This window comes from Sus scrofa, chromosome 5, assembly GCF_000003025.6.
Source record: "Sus scrofa isolate TJ Tabasco breed Duroc chromosome 5, Sscrofa11.1, whole genome shotgun sequence".
NCBI classification, from domain to species: Eukaryota; Metazoa; Chordata; class Mammalia; order Artiodactyla; family Suidae; genus Sus; species Sus scrofa.
This window is the reverse complement of record NC_010447.5, coordinates 85,467,373-85,484,071: the sequence shown is the minus strand read 5'-3', so window position 1 is coordinate 85,484,071 and position 16,699 is coordinate 85,467,373. Positions and strand designations below refer to the sequence as shown.

Here is a 16,699-nt window from a genome sequence, read left to right as displayed (position 1 = left end):
TATAAACACCCCCTACACAACTCTCCACATGACCAAGACCTTTTTTCTGAAGCACTATTAAATACATCAGGATTCTGCTGTTCATCTATGGAAAGGTTACCAACATTTGCAATGTAGAACATAAGTTCTCAAATGTTTCAATCTTTGTTTTAAGTCACAAATTCAAATTCTTCATACCCCCCACTATTAACCAGATGTTTTATTTTAGCACATACTACTCAGAAGTACCACGTAATTTTATCACTGGCTCCAGTACCACAGAACATTGGAAGGGATTTGCTCGGCTTCCATCCCAGAAAAATGCCCAACTTCCAGGACATGCATCAGCAATCCTTCCTTCCTCTCCACTCGAGTATTTAACATCTATAACACTGGAAATTTCAAGGCAATTGAAATTCATAATTGTAACAGAAGATATTTATTGCGTGTTTCACATGTGCCAATGATGAGGCAATGATCTATGAGATACAGTGGATTGCTGTAATTATTCTTATCCCCATTTTTATGGATGAAAACACAGGACCTTAGAAAGGCTAGTAACATGTCCCAGTTCTCATAATTAATATGCAGAAGAGCTGGGACTTGAACTTGCTTCTCTTTGACCAATACCTCATATTCTAAACCTGCCTACAAGGAACCAGGTACCAGCTAAGGTGTGGACATAAGAGCAGGTGTGCCAGCATCAGGTCTGTCCTCAAGGAATTACAGTCCAGTGGGGTAAATGTCACCATGCCTTCAACTGCACTGCATTGTGACAAGTTCTAGGACTGCCTGAGACCCAGTGTTATTGGTGCCAACCCAGAGGAGTAGCTAATCCCACATTCAGAATGTAAGACCTTGCACTGTCTCCTTCCTTTTATGTGTTCAGTATCTCTCTACCTGGGGACTAGAGTCTTATACATCTTTGTTTCCTTAGTCCCTAACACAATTCCTGACACATAATAAGTGCTCATGAAGTGGCCCACACTATGGAACCAGCTCTGTACCACCCAGAGTGAAGAGTGGGTACCCTGACAAATAAGGCAATTCAGGACTAAATCTACACTTTGAAGCTGAGATTGTCTAGCCCAGATTTACACCAATTTCATTTTTCACCTAGTGGTATTAGAAGACACGTAAACTAGGTGGACAGGAAAATCCCAGAGTGAGCAGCAGCTGGACTATTTCCAATCCCTGGGGAAGCTTCTGGCAAAGTGAGAAGGTCATGTGACTGAGGAAGCAGCCACAAGGCAGAAGGTTTCTGACAAGTACAGAGACTTGGAGTGCTCAGGACTAAAGTTGTTTTCTTTTCCCAAAACGCCTATCAACTGCCTAAAAAATCCTCCCTTCAGTAACAAAGATGAGGATATTATGCAATGACCCAAGTGGACATTTGAGAGAACTGGAGGACAGGTCACTTCAGTAGCAAACTGGAACAGAAATAGCTAAAGCAAAAGAAATACAATTGACCAACTGATGAAGTCACAGCACTTTAAGACTGCACAATGAGCAATTTCAGACAGAGAAACTGAGAATTCTCTGCAGCTGCAATGTCAACTCAAATACAAAGGGAAAAAAAAGACCAAACATGAACCTGTTTAAATCAGCATGGAAAGCAGGTGTGGAACATGAAAGAAAATTAGCATAGCCCAGAGAAAATACATGGTGACCAGTGTGGAAATAACACCAATCAAATGAGAACAACCAAATCCTGTTTATTCAGAGCTTGCTAAATAAAGCAAGGTAGTCAGCTACTATCACTTACATTCGGCAGACCCAAAGGCAGACAAAAGAGTGGGAAAGCTTCACAGTGGAAAAAAGAAGGTGGCTTCAGGGATGCCCTAATTGGTGACTGGCCTGGGGAAGCTATAAGCAGGCTGGCCAGAAAAGAAACCTCCTGTGTGGCTGATGATGGGTATGCATTTGGCTTTCTCTAGTTGGTCCTAAGTTGAAAGTATGGACAAAAATTAGGAAAGCAGCCAGTGATTAAGCTTGGCCATTTGGGGCTAATTGTTGCAGAGGTTATTCTTTGGCTTTCTGGACTACTTGCTAGAGATAGTGCTCTGACTTCCTGCAAGTCTGACCTAAAGCTAGCAGGTTGGTTTCCTGGGCTGGTTATTGTTGACAATGGGTTGGTTTCCTGGGCTGATTGCTGCAGACTGTGGATCAGCGTTCTATTTTTATATATGGTCTGGCCTTTGTCTGTTTGTATATTCCATCTCTCACTGAGGAAACACAATTTAGAAAAATCCAGTGCAATTCTGATGTCAATGTACTGTGAGCAGGCTTAGGTCCACCTGCCACTTTCTGGCTGTGGGATTTGCATCAAGTTGCTTGACTTTCTTCACCCTCAGTTTCCTCATCTGCAAAGTGGAAAAGTTGCTTAAATGTCTGATGAGGATTAAATGAAACAGGGCACATAAAGTGCTTAGCACAGTGCCTGGAACATGGAGACCAGCCAAATGAGGTTAGCTGCCACTAATATTACGAATAGTGTCATTGTCTTTTTTTACCTAAACTAATCCAGGAATTTAGTCAGATAAAGGGGATGAAATTCCAAAGGACATCATTCTAGGAAAACCCTATGGAAAAGTTTAATAGGATGTAAATAACATATATATTGTGTGTTCTATATGATAATAAAAAAGATTAACTGGGAAAAGGATATGAATCCCCTCACCCTCAGAGAAAAATACCACCAGAGAGTTGCCTTTAATAGCTTATGTCTGCTATCTTATGATTGGTTCTAATCTGCCTGAGAGTAAATTTACTCCAGAAAGAGTCACATGGCAACAATATGAAAAAAAAAACCAAAAGTACAGGGGAGGTTAAAACAGTCTGCAAACTTGCAGAGAAGAAAACAAAAGAACCCAAGATACTAAGAATCTCATGACATCTCCTATTTTACAGACAAGAAGACTTAGGCAGAAAGAGTTTAGTAACATGATGGTCATAATCAGAATCAAGAGGACGCTTAGCAGCTAAGTGGAAATTTATAGAAAAGAAAAAGAAAAAAGAAAGAAAGGCCTGGATAGTTCTATTAAGAACACGCCACAGAAAAAAAAAAAAAAAGAGTTCCTGTTGTGGCGCAGCAGAAATGAATCCAACTAGGAACCATGAGGTTGCGGGTTCAATCCCTGGCCTCGCTCAGCAGGTTAAAGATCCAGTGTTGCCATGAGCTGTGGTGTAGGTCACAGACATGGCCCAGATCCTGTGTTGCTGTGGCTCTGGTGTAAGCCGATGGCTACAGCTCCAATTAGACCCCTAGTCTGGGAACCTCCATATGCCCCAGGTGTGGCCCTAAAAAGACACCAAAAAAACCACACACCACAGGAGCCTTCATGGCTCAGTGGTTAACGAACCCAACTAGGAACCATGAGGATGTGGGTTCGATCCCTGGCCTCACTCAGTGGGTTAAGGGTCCAGCGTTGCCATGAGCTGTGGTGTAGGTCACAGATGCGGCTCAGAACCAGCATTGCTGTGGCTCTGGCATAGGCCGGCAGCTGTAGCTCCAATGCGACCCCTAGCCTGGGAACTTCCACATGCTGTGAGTGCAATCCTAAAAAAAAAGAACACACCAAGGAACAGAGGTTTAATTAGGTACACATGAACTGAGAATGTGGAGCAAAAAAGTTTATAACCACCAAGTTGTCTTTTCAAAATTTTCCCATATTATGAAATGCCAGCATCTTCCATTTTTCTACTTAAGGAATCATTGTTTTTAGTTATACTTGCTTCCCACATTTTGAATTAAGTTTCTCTGAAGTGTTACTTTCTTATGGGGAGAAAATGCCTGAAAGAAACAAATTAATCTTTTTTTCACCTAAGCTAAACTTCCCCTCTCTCTCAGCCTTGGCCTCCAAGATCCCAACGACTTCCTCTAAGCAGCCAACACCAGAGCAGGCTTTGGTTCAAAGAGCCTGAGTTTATATTGTAGGAAAAGAAGAGGAGAAGCCACTAAAAATATTTGGTTGATTTAACGAGGCAGTTTGTACCTTCTAGAATGTACAAGTTGTTAATAAATTGCATTTCTTCCCTTTTTATAGAGTACATTCCTAGTGTGGTGTTTTGGTTTATGTTTTATGATAGGTGCTATAGTTTCAGTGTTTGAATATGGGTTTCATTAATCCTTAATTTGTGCCTCCACCAGAAGGGACTGAGTCTTCTAGACTTTGTGCACAGTGCCCTCTCCTGGATGAAGTGACGTCTCCTCTCCTTATTTGCAAAGCTGATAAAGGAAATGGATGTTTAAAGACAAGGGAGACCCTGCATAGTGGAGATTGCTGCTGTCTCCTGGGGACGCGAAGAAAGGGGCTCAAGGTGGTCAGCAAGACCCAGGCCAGTCCTGTCCAGTGAAAGATGAGAGCCCCAGACTTCTATGGCTATAACGAAAAAAAGAAAAGAGATGCCAAGGAGAGGATATGATCGCTGTCTGGATCCAGAAGTCTAAACACCTGACAATGAGTTGGATGGATGAATTTAATCTCACTTCAGACTAGTGCAGGGACTCAGAACCTTGATGGGCTTAAAGAAAAAAATGTCACATACTTAGTGCTTAGAATGACTCCTGGAAATTAGATCTTGTTCATCTGCTAAATTGGTTTAGTTCCATCAAAGTAACTGAGTTAGATTGCATTTAAGGGATGCTTTTTGAAGTGTTAGTCTAGAACTTGAGGAAATATTGGCTTCTCTAAATACATATATATAGAAGGGATGTGGGATCATTGGTGCTGTTCACCGATATTTCTGGTTCTCTTTCTGGGCTAGGATGAGGACTATACTTTTTATACCTCCATGAAGTTAGATGTGACCATGTGGCTTGCTATGGTAAATCAAGTGTGAGTGAAACCTAAGCCTCAAAGAATTGGTATAAGGAGTTCCCATCATAGCTCGGCGGAAACAAATCTGATTAGCATCCATGAGGATGCAGGTTCCATCCCTGGCCTTGCTCAGTGGGTTAAGGATTTGGTGTTGCCATGAGCTGTGGTGTTGCTCGTAGATGTAGCTCAGATCCTGCATTGCTATGGCTGTGGTATAGGCCAGAGGCTACAGCTCTGATTTGACCTGTAGCCTGGGACCCTCCATAGGCCTCAAGTGAGGCCCTTAAAAAAAAAAAAAAAAAAAAAAAAAAAAAAAAAAAAAAAAAAGAATTGTTATAAGGTTCGCCACTTTTCCTTCTCCTTTCCACCATAGGGTAGGCAAACCACAGCCTATGGACCAAATCTAGCCCACTGTCAATTTTTATAAGTTTTCCCAGAAGACAGTCGTGCCCATCCATTTACATAGAGTCAATGGTTGTTTGCATGCTACAACAGCAGAGTTGAATGGCTGCAGGAGAGGCCACATGGCCCACAAAACCAATATATTTACCACCCAGCCCTTAACAGAAGAAGTTTCCAAACCCATGCTATCAACGGTGGGGGGTCCCTGAAACAAAGCATCGTAGAGCACAGCTCATGCTGGACAAGATGGACATGTCGTATGAGATGAAATAAACCCTCACTGTTTTAAACCACTGAGATTTTGAAGTGGTTTTGCCATCCCAGCATGACCAACCTCATCTTGACTGATACACAGGATTAAAAAAAAAAAAAAAAAAAAGGGAGTTCCCATCGTGGAGCAGCGGAAACGAATCCGACTAGGAACCATGAGGTTGCGGGTTCGATCCCTGCCCCTGCTCAGTGGGTTAAGGATCCGGTATTGCTGGGAGCTGTGGTGTAGGTCGCAGACACGGCTGGGATCCCAAGTTGCTGTGGCTCTGGTGTAGGCCAGCGGCTACAGCTCCGATTCAACCCCTAGCCTGGGAACCTCCATATGCTGCGAGAGCGGCCCAAGAAGTGCCAAAAAGACAAAAAAAAAAAGATCTCTAACAAAAATAGAAAAGGAAAATGTACACCCAGAATCTAAAACACCTTGAAAGAAGCTCTCCAAATATTAATGACAGAAAATATGCAAATTCAATGTCATTGACATTATTCTTTTAACCAGGTGGGGAATAAGCATGATCCCCACATGCAAATGAGGCTGTTATCAGGTAAGCCAGACAAGTGTGATATTTTCCCCCTAAAATCAAAATGAATTAATTTCTGTATCTAAGGAGGGCCAGCCAGCTCTAATCAGACACTGGTTTATTTTATGAGAGGAGTGAAGAGGCTCATTACAGCAAATTCCAGGCATGTTGATAAATTCCCAAACTTGGACTCATAAAACCCACGAACACACTTCCCATTGCCTTCCACGCTTCTGAATCATTGAGCCAGAGGCAGCCGCCTGATTTGTGACCTTCAGCCGACCGCCATCCCTCATAGATCATTTCTGCCTAATAGAGCCTTAAAATTGTCATCATTTTCTTTACTTCAACATTTGAAAGAAATGTTAAAGATTGATCCGATCCACCACTGCGTTGGCTATTTTGCAACTTCTCCCAGCTGGTTAAGAAGGAAGTCATTGTAAATAAATGCAGCTTTCCTGGATGTTTTAAACGGTAGCAATCACAACAAATTTCAGTAACACAGAGAAGAAGGAGGGGAAAGAAAGAGACGATGGGGGGGAGAAAATGGTCCACAGGCAATGCATATAACCCCTAGGGAACCAGAGGAGAGCTCTTCGCTGTTCCCTCTGATTGAAAGTTGTAGCCACTTAGCAGTCAGGAGCTTGGAGGGAAAAAAAAGCTCCTTCCTGTTCCCTGCCCATGTTCTTCATAAACCCTGAGGTCACATCTGGCTAAATCTAATAGCCCCTCTCTGCCCCTAGGCAGGATCCTAAGCACTAAAAAGCCACGGATCCTTGTTGATCTTTGCTGACCAACTAGCAATTTAGAAGTTGTTCCACTGGACTCTGGTCCCACTGGTGGTTAAAAGAGATAGCAGGTCCCCCATAAGGTCACTGCAGATAAATATGGAGATTCCATCAGAAAGGCAACAAATGAAGCAAGTCAGAAAGAGAAAGACAAATACCATATGACATCACTTATATCTAGAATCTAATATATGGCACAAATAAACCTTTCCACAGAAAAGAAACTCATGGACTTGGAGAACAGACTTGCAGTTGCCAAGGGGGAGGAGGAGGGAGTGGGATGGACTGGGAATCTGGGGTTAACTGATGCAAACTATTGCCTTTGGAATGGATAAGCAATGAGATCCTGCTATATAGCACTGGGAACTATATCTAGTCACTTATGATGGAGCATGATGGAAGATAATGTGAGAAAAAGAATGTATATATGTATGTGTGACTGGGTCACTTTGCTACATATATACAGTAGAAAAGTGACAGAACACTGTAAAGCATAATGGGAAAATAAAAATCATTTTAAAAAAGAGAAAGGAAGAAAGGCATCTGTGGACCTAGGAATCAATTCATCTGAAACTAGGAGTGGAACAGAGGGGAGTGGGGCAGGAGTGACGTAGAGTCTCAGAGAGCAGCCTCTGTGCATTCTATAAAGCAGATCCATACCCCTGATTCTATGGATTTGTGCTGCTCACCACTGCTTCATCCAAATTTGGCTCAGAACAGAAATTCTTCTAACTAATCCAGAACTCCACACTCCCTCAGGCTGTGACAAGTGTTCTCTACAGGCCCAAAAAGTAAGCAGAAAGAAAGGAAGGGTTTTTTTTTTTCCTTTTGCCCTTAGTGCCAGCCTTCTTTCTCTGCGAACCTGATCCTTCCAATCTATTCCAGGACAATATCTAGAAATGAGCTTCCCAACAACCTGGAGAGCAGGTAGGAGCCACAGAAGGGACATAGAGCTGGGGGCCTCAGTTGGGGGTGGTTGAACTGAGTCTGGCGTTTGAGTTTTGTCAGTTGCCTATGGTTGCTTTGTTACATTTACAGATAACTTTAACTAGGGCAGATGCTGAACACACTGGAAAAACAAAAGTTCAAAATGCCCTCACTAAATTAAAGGTGAGACCTAAAGCCACCAGCAAATGAAGGTCAATAGAGGGCCCCTACTGCATCTTAGACTAAGGGAAAAATAATAAAACTACCCAATACAAACAGCATTTGAAAGTGCTGGCCATGAGTGCATATGGCAGAAGAAGATCCAAAGGTCTTAGTGGACAAGCTCACTGGGCCAGCAATATAATAGAAATGTTAAACCAGTATATAACAGAAATAATCTTCATAGAGTTATACATTCTTTTACTCAACAAACGTTACTGAATGCCTACTATGTGCCATGCATTTGTGCCAGGATCTAGAGCAAGAATCAGCAAACTTGAGTCCACAGCCAGATCTGGCCTACCACCTGTTTTTGCATGGCCCTTGAGATGAGAATTATTTTCACACTTCCATAATGTAAAACATAAAAAAGGGTACTAGCCTTTCAGAGACGAGAGCTGTTCAAAGAATAGGGGACATTGTCTCTTGGCCTACAATGCCTAAAATATTTGCTATCTGGCTCTTTTCAGAATAAAGAAAAAAAAAAAAAAGGTTTGCTGATCCCTAATCTAGGGGTACAAAGTTGAATAAGAAATAACCCCTGCCCTCAAAGAACTCCCAGTTTGGCATGAATTCAATAATCAATATCATAGCACTTTGTCCTTTCCTGGCTTCATAACTTAGAAACAAGATAGAAAATTTGAAGAAAGCTCATGGAAAGTTATAAAGATTAATAAAAGAATGGGAAGAAGAATTTATGAGAAAAGTTTAAAGGAACTTGGATTATTTATTCTCAAGGAAAGGAGACTATGGGGAGACTTAAGAATAGTCTTCAAATATTTGAGGGGATATTATCAAGCAAAAGGCTTTTCCATTGTGGACATAAAGATTAATAGAATGTAGGCTAAAAATTTTTATTATAGAGATGGAAGGATTTCCTGGAAAGCTTTTAAACTTCTACAATGAATTGAGAAATCCATTTTCTTTAATACTCTAAAACTAGTGTCTTTTCTCATCTGTCTCGGAGCTGTTAAGTGTTGTTTGAGTGTTGTCTGAGCTAAAGGTAGAGGTGGACTAAATGCCCTGTGTCCAAACCAGCTCTCTGATTCTTCCATTCAGAAGTTGGGGCTTTTCAGAAGAAGAAAGTCTTTTTCCCCCTTCTGGATCTCAATTTCCCTCTCTTATAAAATGAGTGCCCGACATGCTCTGATTTCCTAGGCCAAAACTTTGAAATGGTTCAGCAGCCAGGGAAAGCTAAGGAGCTGCACCAATTTCATCTCCTGAGAAAGGAGGCAATAAATGCTGTTTCATTCTTGATGTGAACAGAGAAATTTAAACTCAATATCCATTTTCATTCAAAGATAACTACTAGTTAGAAAAAAAGTAGACTATACTTACTAGAGGGGAGAGAAAAACAAAGAAAACTTGAATAAATGACCAAAGATGGTAAAAGCATAAAAGAGGAAACGTCAAGGAGACATACACAAAGAAAGACATAAAATAAGAAGACAGTGGTAAGAACTGACATTCCACAGTCACAGGCCATGTGATGGGGTGATAGGCTCCTCTTTAGAAGAGGTACTCTTAGATTAGATCCAAATTCAAAACTCTACTCCATACTGTTTACCAGAGAGCTACTGAAAACCAAATGGCCCAATACCATAAAAACATAAAGGGTTTAACTATGGAATTTGGCTCATGACATGAATGCTGACATCTTTAGGGATGAAATGTATTGATGACTGCAACTGACCAGGGAATTCATCAAAAAAAAAAAAAATAAGACAGACTGATGCTTAGATAGAGGGATGGATGGACAGATAGGTAAAAAAGCAAATATAGGAAAACATTAAATGTAGAAGCTAGCAGGTAGACACAGGGATGCTTTACTCAACAATTCTGTATATTTGAATTTTTTAAATAACAATTTGGGGAAAACATAAACAATTAGCCACAAATAAACCAAACAAGTACAAAGAGTAAGATTCCATTTCTTTTATGAACTCCATCAATGCATAAAGAAAAAGAAAGCTTTAAAAAATGATATTTGAAGTAGGCAGAATCTGAGTTATTTGTCTTTCTTTGCCCTGCTCTTTTTATGATTTTGATAATGATTGCAAGGCCCACAACATAAGGTCAACTTCTTTTACTGTGCTCTGTGCCTCTGTCCAAATGTGACCATCCCTCGCTTTTTAGGGGAGATCATAAAGAAGCACAGTTTAAAGACAGTTTTTAGGAACTGGTGATATTAGAGGCTTCTTTGTTTATGCTGATTTATGTCTAGAACTCTCCATCAGGAGAAGGACATTGGTCTTAGAATCAGATAGAGTGATTTCATCCCAGTTTCATCACATTGTAGCCATGGTCATATGAATTAAACACTGGCCTTTGGTCAAAGAGAAATGTAACACTGGATATGTTACACGCTGCTCAATATGACATAACTACATCTCCACTCAGATCTCTAATAAGCATATTAACATGTTAAAACCAGCACTCCTGATTCTTCAGCTCAAATCTATTTCTTATGGTTTCCCCCATCACAAATGGGGAAGTTTCTCAGACCAAGATCTTCGGAGCCATCTTTCCCCTCTCTTTCTCTCGTCCTGCATACATGATGCAAATCCTATTGGCTCAATCTTCAAAAGATACCCAGAATCAGATGGATCTGACCACCTCTAATGCAACCTCTCTAGTGCCAACCACTATTGTTTCTTTGCTGGATCATTGCAACAGCCTTTGAATAAGTTTCCTAGTTAAACCTCAGGCCCTGTGGTTTAGCCTCAACACAGGGCCTAACCGATCTCTTAATATTATGTCTAATCATGTCATTTCTCTGCTCAAAACTCTTCAGTGGCTCCCCACCGCAATCAGAGTAAAACCCAAAGTCCTTCAGTGGCTTACCAGGTCTCTGACCACTATCTCTGAAACCCCACCTTTCCCCTTTCCCTGCTGCTCCCTCAGGTGCAGCCACACTGGCTTTCTTGCCATTCCCTGAACTTGTCAAGCACACACCAATCAACCGATCCCATAGCGTTTGCTGTTCTCTTTGCCTGGAACTCTCCCTGGTATCCACATGATTCACTCTCTTCCATCCTTCATGGCTGTGCAAAAATACCCACCTTGCTCACTGACCATCCCTGCCCGGCCGTGTGACATGGCAACACCTCCGCCCTCCCTATTACGCTTATTCTGCTTTATCCTTTTCCACAGCACTTGTCTTTCTCCAGCATATTACATATCTACTTGTTTCCTGTGGTCTGTAGTTCCTGCCCTTCATACATAAGCTCCAAGAGGCCAAGAGACTGTTTCAGTCATTTCTGTATGCTCAGAACTACAACAGATCATGGCACTTATTTTCTCCTCAATAAATATTTGTCGAAGGAATACAAACGTACTTTGAAAATTATAAAGCCCTAAATACATGTGGTGGGGCATTACTACTATTTACATGGAGAGGCCAAAGAAGAGCCTTCTTTTAAAAATCCCCAGTTCAGAGTTCCCGTTGTGGCTCAGTGGAAACCAATCTGACAAGTACCCACGAGGACGCAGGTTCAATCCCTGGCCTCGGGGGAGCTGTGGTGTAGGTCGCAGACGTGGCTCGGATCCCGCGTTGCTGTGGCTGTGGCGTAGGCCGGGGCTACAGCTCCGATCGGACCCCTAGCCTGGGAACCTCCATATGCGGCCCACAAAAAATAAAAATAAAGAAAGAAAATCAATAAAAATCCCCAGTTCATTTTTCTCCTCAACGTACGCTCTTGGCTGCCAATAGGGAGAGTCTTCCTGTCACTTAGAGAATACACACTGCCAAACTTGGTCTAGGGACACCCAGGGGTGTGACTCAAAACAGTTACCAACCTGCTCCACAGAAACCCATCAGAATGGACGCAATGAACAACGTCACCAGCAAAGTTCCTTAACAATTCCAGGGGGATAAAAAAGGAATGCGGGTAACAAAGTCTAACCTTTTTTTCCGTTGTGCTCAGTCTGGTTTCACTTGCTCCCAGCAGGCCACATGCAGAGGACGTGCCCCCGGCGCTTCGGGCCAGAGTTCCCCGCGTGTAAGGGCCAAGCCAACGCCTCAGCTCAGGAGCTCCCTCCCTGCGCAGAAGCGCTGCTCCCCACACTCAATCCAAGATGGCTGCCGCGGCCGGTGAGCAAAGGCGCCTGTACGGGAGATCTGGAGCCTGAGAAGCACTCCGCCCCGCCCCCAGAGACTCCGCCCCGCCCCAGAGACTCCGCCCCGCCTCAGAGACTCCGCCCCCTTCCCCACTGCCTGCCCAGGACTCTGCCGGGCAGCCTGCCTGGCCTCAGTCTTTAGGGAGAGACCTGTGCTGGACATCGTGAGCTCCTGCATCTCCATTCCTAGATCAAAGAATACAGCTCTGCTTTGCTTCTGAACCAAACTCATTTTCATCCTACAGGCTTGAGTGACTTTGAGGAGGAGGGCCCTTCTTGGGGACTGACTCAGAAGGGTTGGAAACACTAGTGTTGCCAGGTTAAGTAGACTCTTACATGAAATCAAACAACGCAAGTAATACCAGCTGAAACTAACATGGTCCAGAGGAATACCGGCCTGGAGAAACTTAAGATCAATGACAGTTCTATTACACTGTTATCTTTAAAAACGTGTAGAGCAATAAGCATTGAACTAGGAATCCAAAAAAACCTGGATTCACTGCCACTCCCTCCAATTCAGGGTTTCTCAGCCTCAGCACTAGTGGTATTCTGTGCCATCTAATACTTCGATGGGGCTGGGGGGGGGGGGGATGTCCTGTGCATTGCAGGGTCCGTAGCAGCATCTCTGGCCTCTACATATTAGTAGTTTTCCTCTCAGTTGTGACTGTGAAAAATGTCTGCAGACAGTGCTGAATATCTCCTGGGGGTTCCAAACCTGGCCATGGAAACAAATAAATGAGCAAGCCCCTTTGGAGGTTAATTCCCTTACTTATAAAAGAGGACCGGTAGTACCACTCACATAGGATGGCTTTAAGGACTCAAAGAAATAACGCATACAAGAAGTACTTGGCGAATTTTACTGTATTACCATTTTTGTACCTATTCATTTGTACTCCTGATAAATAATAAGTTATTTTGCTCTAATGAATGACTTTGCTTATGTAGGTTATAATGATGGGCATCCTGCATTTCTATAATCATAAAGTGGAGCTTTTTAGTGCCTTATCAGGTCACACCTGCAACACACGAATTATCTCCAAATCCATTCCCTGGTTGGTTTCTCCCCTTAAAGAGCATGCCCTTTAAAGAGTGCATTTAGACACAGTCTGCTCACCCATGGTTAATTTTATGGGCTGTTTATCTACAGTAGGATTTACTTGAGTCTATCTTGGTAAATGTAATGAAGCCTGGGTGTGCTTTCACGGGGATGTGAGGTGAGGCTAGTGAGAGCACAGAAAAGTCTTAAGCTAGTTTTAGAAATGTCATTTCAGAATCACTTAAATTGGAAAAGTTCTAGACAGTTCTAAAAGAAGAGCTCCAGTAAACAAACCCATCACAACAAATAAGACAGAAAACCCACATCTGCTCTTTCGAGCCAGAGAATTGTGCAGCATTTGGTGTGGATTCTATCTTGAAAACTATTAATAACCTGGTCTGCCAATTTTTCAATCCCCTCAAGGACTAGACGACTACACTGTGCAGTAGACTATATCCATCGTGATATTAATTTATGTCTTTCTCTGGTGAAAAGATTTAAATGGATGGAAGGACTCTCAGAGGGATGGATAGAATTGCCATCATTTTACAAATAAAGAGACGCAAAGAGCTTTGGTAGCCTATGCAAGGTCACACAGATAATAACTGATGGAGTCAAGATTTGAACTCAAGTCAGCTACATTTGGACCCCAGCTCCTTTCATTAAACTGCAATGAAATAACTCAACATTCTGGGAGTTCACTACCCCTTGCCCCACGGAGAGCAGTGGCAGAAAATATAAGCAGCTTTTATTTTTAACAGGATCAGCACTTTTACCAAAGGAAAAGCAAAAACATAAATAAATAAGAAAAAAAGTTGGGTTAATGACAGGAAATGCTATCAGCCCCTCCCTGGAGCAACTGTTGGTGAAGGTATATAGGCAAGGGCTTACACATCTGAAGCCTCAGGGAGATTCATACATTCTCTCAGAGAATTATTAAGCTACTGAACCCTAGCCTTCCAGGTGGAATGTGTGCCATGAAAATTACCTCCACCAAGGACGATATTCAATATTCAATACATCTAGTGCAGCAGAGGGACCATCCAGTGAGAGCAGATGCTGACTGCAAAAACCCACTACTGTGCAAACCCTCTTTAGTTGGCTGATCATGGAGCAGTCTAGGGGTGTCCAACACTCAGAGGGGCTTGTAATGACTACTTACCACTAGAATAGGCAATTTTTCAGCATTTTAATGACTTGCTCAGCCATTCAGCCCTGCTCCACCCTTCCTAGATATGTGACCTTACATAAACTACTTAACCCTTCCAAGCCTTCATTTCATTGTTTGTAAAATGAAGATGATGATAACAGTGGCTTAACATTCATTATTAACAAAGGAGAAAGCTTGAAATATATAACATATCAATTAATTTTGGTGACAATGAACCTGAGTTTCATATATGAGATGTAACTATATCCTAAGGTCAGGCAAACCTAGGACCATCTGCCCACTCACTGAATCACACTGCCTAACCCTGGCAACTCAGTCAACTTGATTCCCTTTGGTTCCTTTTTCAGGTACTGATACTAATTTTGTCTCCAAATAAGACAAATAGGATGACCTGTCAACAGGGTGGCTTATAGAGTCAATCATGACAATTTCTGTTTCTACCAGCAGCTGAGTCCCCCATCTTGCATCTCAAGTTTTCAAAAGCAAAGCCCCAACCTTCCCAGATGTTATGTAGAATTTTATGCACAGACCTCCATGGCTAGGTTTCCTGTTCCTTAATGCCTGTCACCAGCTCCCCCAACCACCAGTTCCTGGCTTTCCCAATGATTCTTGCCAACTTGATCAGAACTCACCTTCTTCAAAGCTGTGTGAGTCTTAGGCAAACACATTTTTAGACCTTGGATCCTCGGTAGACACTAGATGAAGAGATTCAATAACCCCACATCATCATCCCCTGGACTCAGCTCCCAATGGTGGATCTTCTAAACATCCCTATGAGCCAACCTTGCACATGCTCCTAGACATGGTCCCTGTCTTTGGCCGACTGAGATGCCACGCAGTAAAGCACAGTGGTTATGAACGCGGTGCTGGAGTTGTACAAAGGAGAGTGTGAATTCCAGATTTTGAGCAATTACTGACACTTTCTGAATCACACTATAAAATGGAGATTCAAATGCCTACTTCTCAGAGTTGCCGTAAGGTGGAAAGAGGTAGGTTAAACGTAGTTCCATAGGTGGCACAGAGAAGCATTCTACCAGCAATCCTATGTTGGATGGAAAGTAGCACTCCTCTTCTCCACCGCAACTTGATGTCTGGTCATTTTCTACCTATTTAAACTAAATCCTCAACAAAACTACTTAGAAAAAAGCCTAGATAGCTGCTCACACCAATACTGTTAGATTTCTCAATCGAAATTATCCACAATCAAATTTGGTCATGCACTTTTTACTATTTGTTTACAACTTCATTCCTTTAACAAATACACAGTGAGCATCTAATGTGCTAAGGACTGGGCCGTGTGAACAAAACAGAGTTGACACTTGCCCTCATGAAGGTTACAGCCTTGTGTTCCACAACCAGAATCAAGGAAATTCTTTCTTTCATGGAAACACCCTTACTAATCCAGAAAGAGATCTAGCACAGTGCTTGATAAATAATTATCTTGATAATACTTGCCTACATTTTCCAATTTTTTTTTTGGTCTTTTTATGGCCACACTTGTGACAAATGGAGGTTCCCAGGCTAGGAGTCAAATTGGAGCTGAAGCCACAGGTCTATGCCACAGCCACAGCAACGCAGAATCTGAGCCACATCTGCAACCTACACCAGAGCTCACAGCAATGCCAGATTCTTTAACCCGCTGAGCAAGGCCAGGGACTGAACCTGCATTCTTCATGGATACCAGCCAGGTTTGTTACCGCTGAATCACAGCTGGTACTCCCCACTTTCTAATATTTTCAGTGGGAATATATTATGCTTATAATTTAAAAATTCAATAAATTTAAAAAATACTGGCTATCTCTCTGAGAAGAGCATGAAAGTAATCTGTCAGACCACTTTATGCAGCAGGGAAGTGCTGGCTGTCCCAGTGCACTTTTCCCAGGTAAACTCCTGAGCAAAAAGGCACTGCTGGCTCTTCATCTGCTGCCCAAGATCTATTCTCTTCTCTCCAAGTACATTGCCATTTTTCTAGGCCTGAACCACCCAGTATTCCAAAATCAATACTGTGTTTAAAATTCAACCAATTTTGGGAGTTCTCGTCATGGCGTGGGGGAAATGAACCCGACTAGTATCCATGAGAATTTGGGTTCCATCCCTGGCCTTGCTCAGTGGATTAAGGATCCGGCATTGCCATGAGCTGTGGTGTAGGTCGCAGACACAGCTAGGATCCTGAGTTGCTGTAGCTGTCTCGTAGGCTAGTGGCTGTAGCTTCGATTCAACCACCAGCCTAGGAACTTTCATATGCCTCAGGTGTGGCTCTAAAAAGCAAAAAAAAAAAAAAATCCAACCAATTTCTTCTGGAAATTTATTTATTTATTTTTTTCCATGTACTCTGTAAAGTTCTTTTTTTTTTTTTTTTCCCACTGTACAGCAAGGGGATCAAGTTATCCTTACATGTATACATTACAATTACATTTTTCCCCCACCCTTTCTTCTGTTGCAACATGAGT

General features: G+C 42.3%; 1 long non-coding RNA gene across 1 annotated transcript in view; it reads right to left on the bottom strand.

The window, feature by feature from the left end:
- LOC102160458 overlaps window positions 1-12,061 on the bottom strand; it is a 569,575-nt gene extending 557,514 nt beyond the window's left edge. The window contains exon 1 of the long non-coding RNA XR_002344204.1: window positions 11,829-12,061. This is a non-coding gene — a long non-coding RNA (uncharacterized LOC102160458). The remainder of the gene's footprint in view (window positions 1-11,828) is intronic.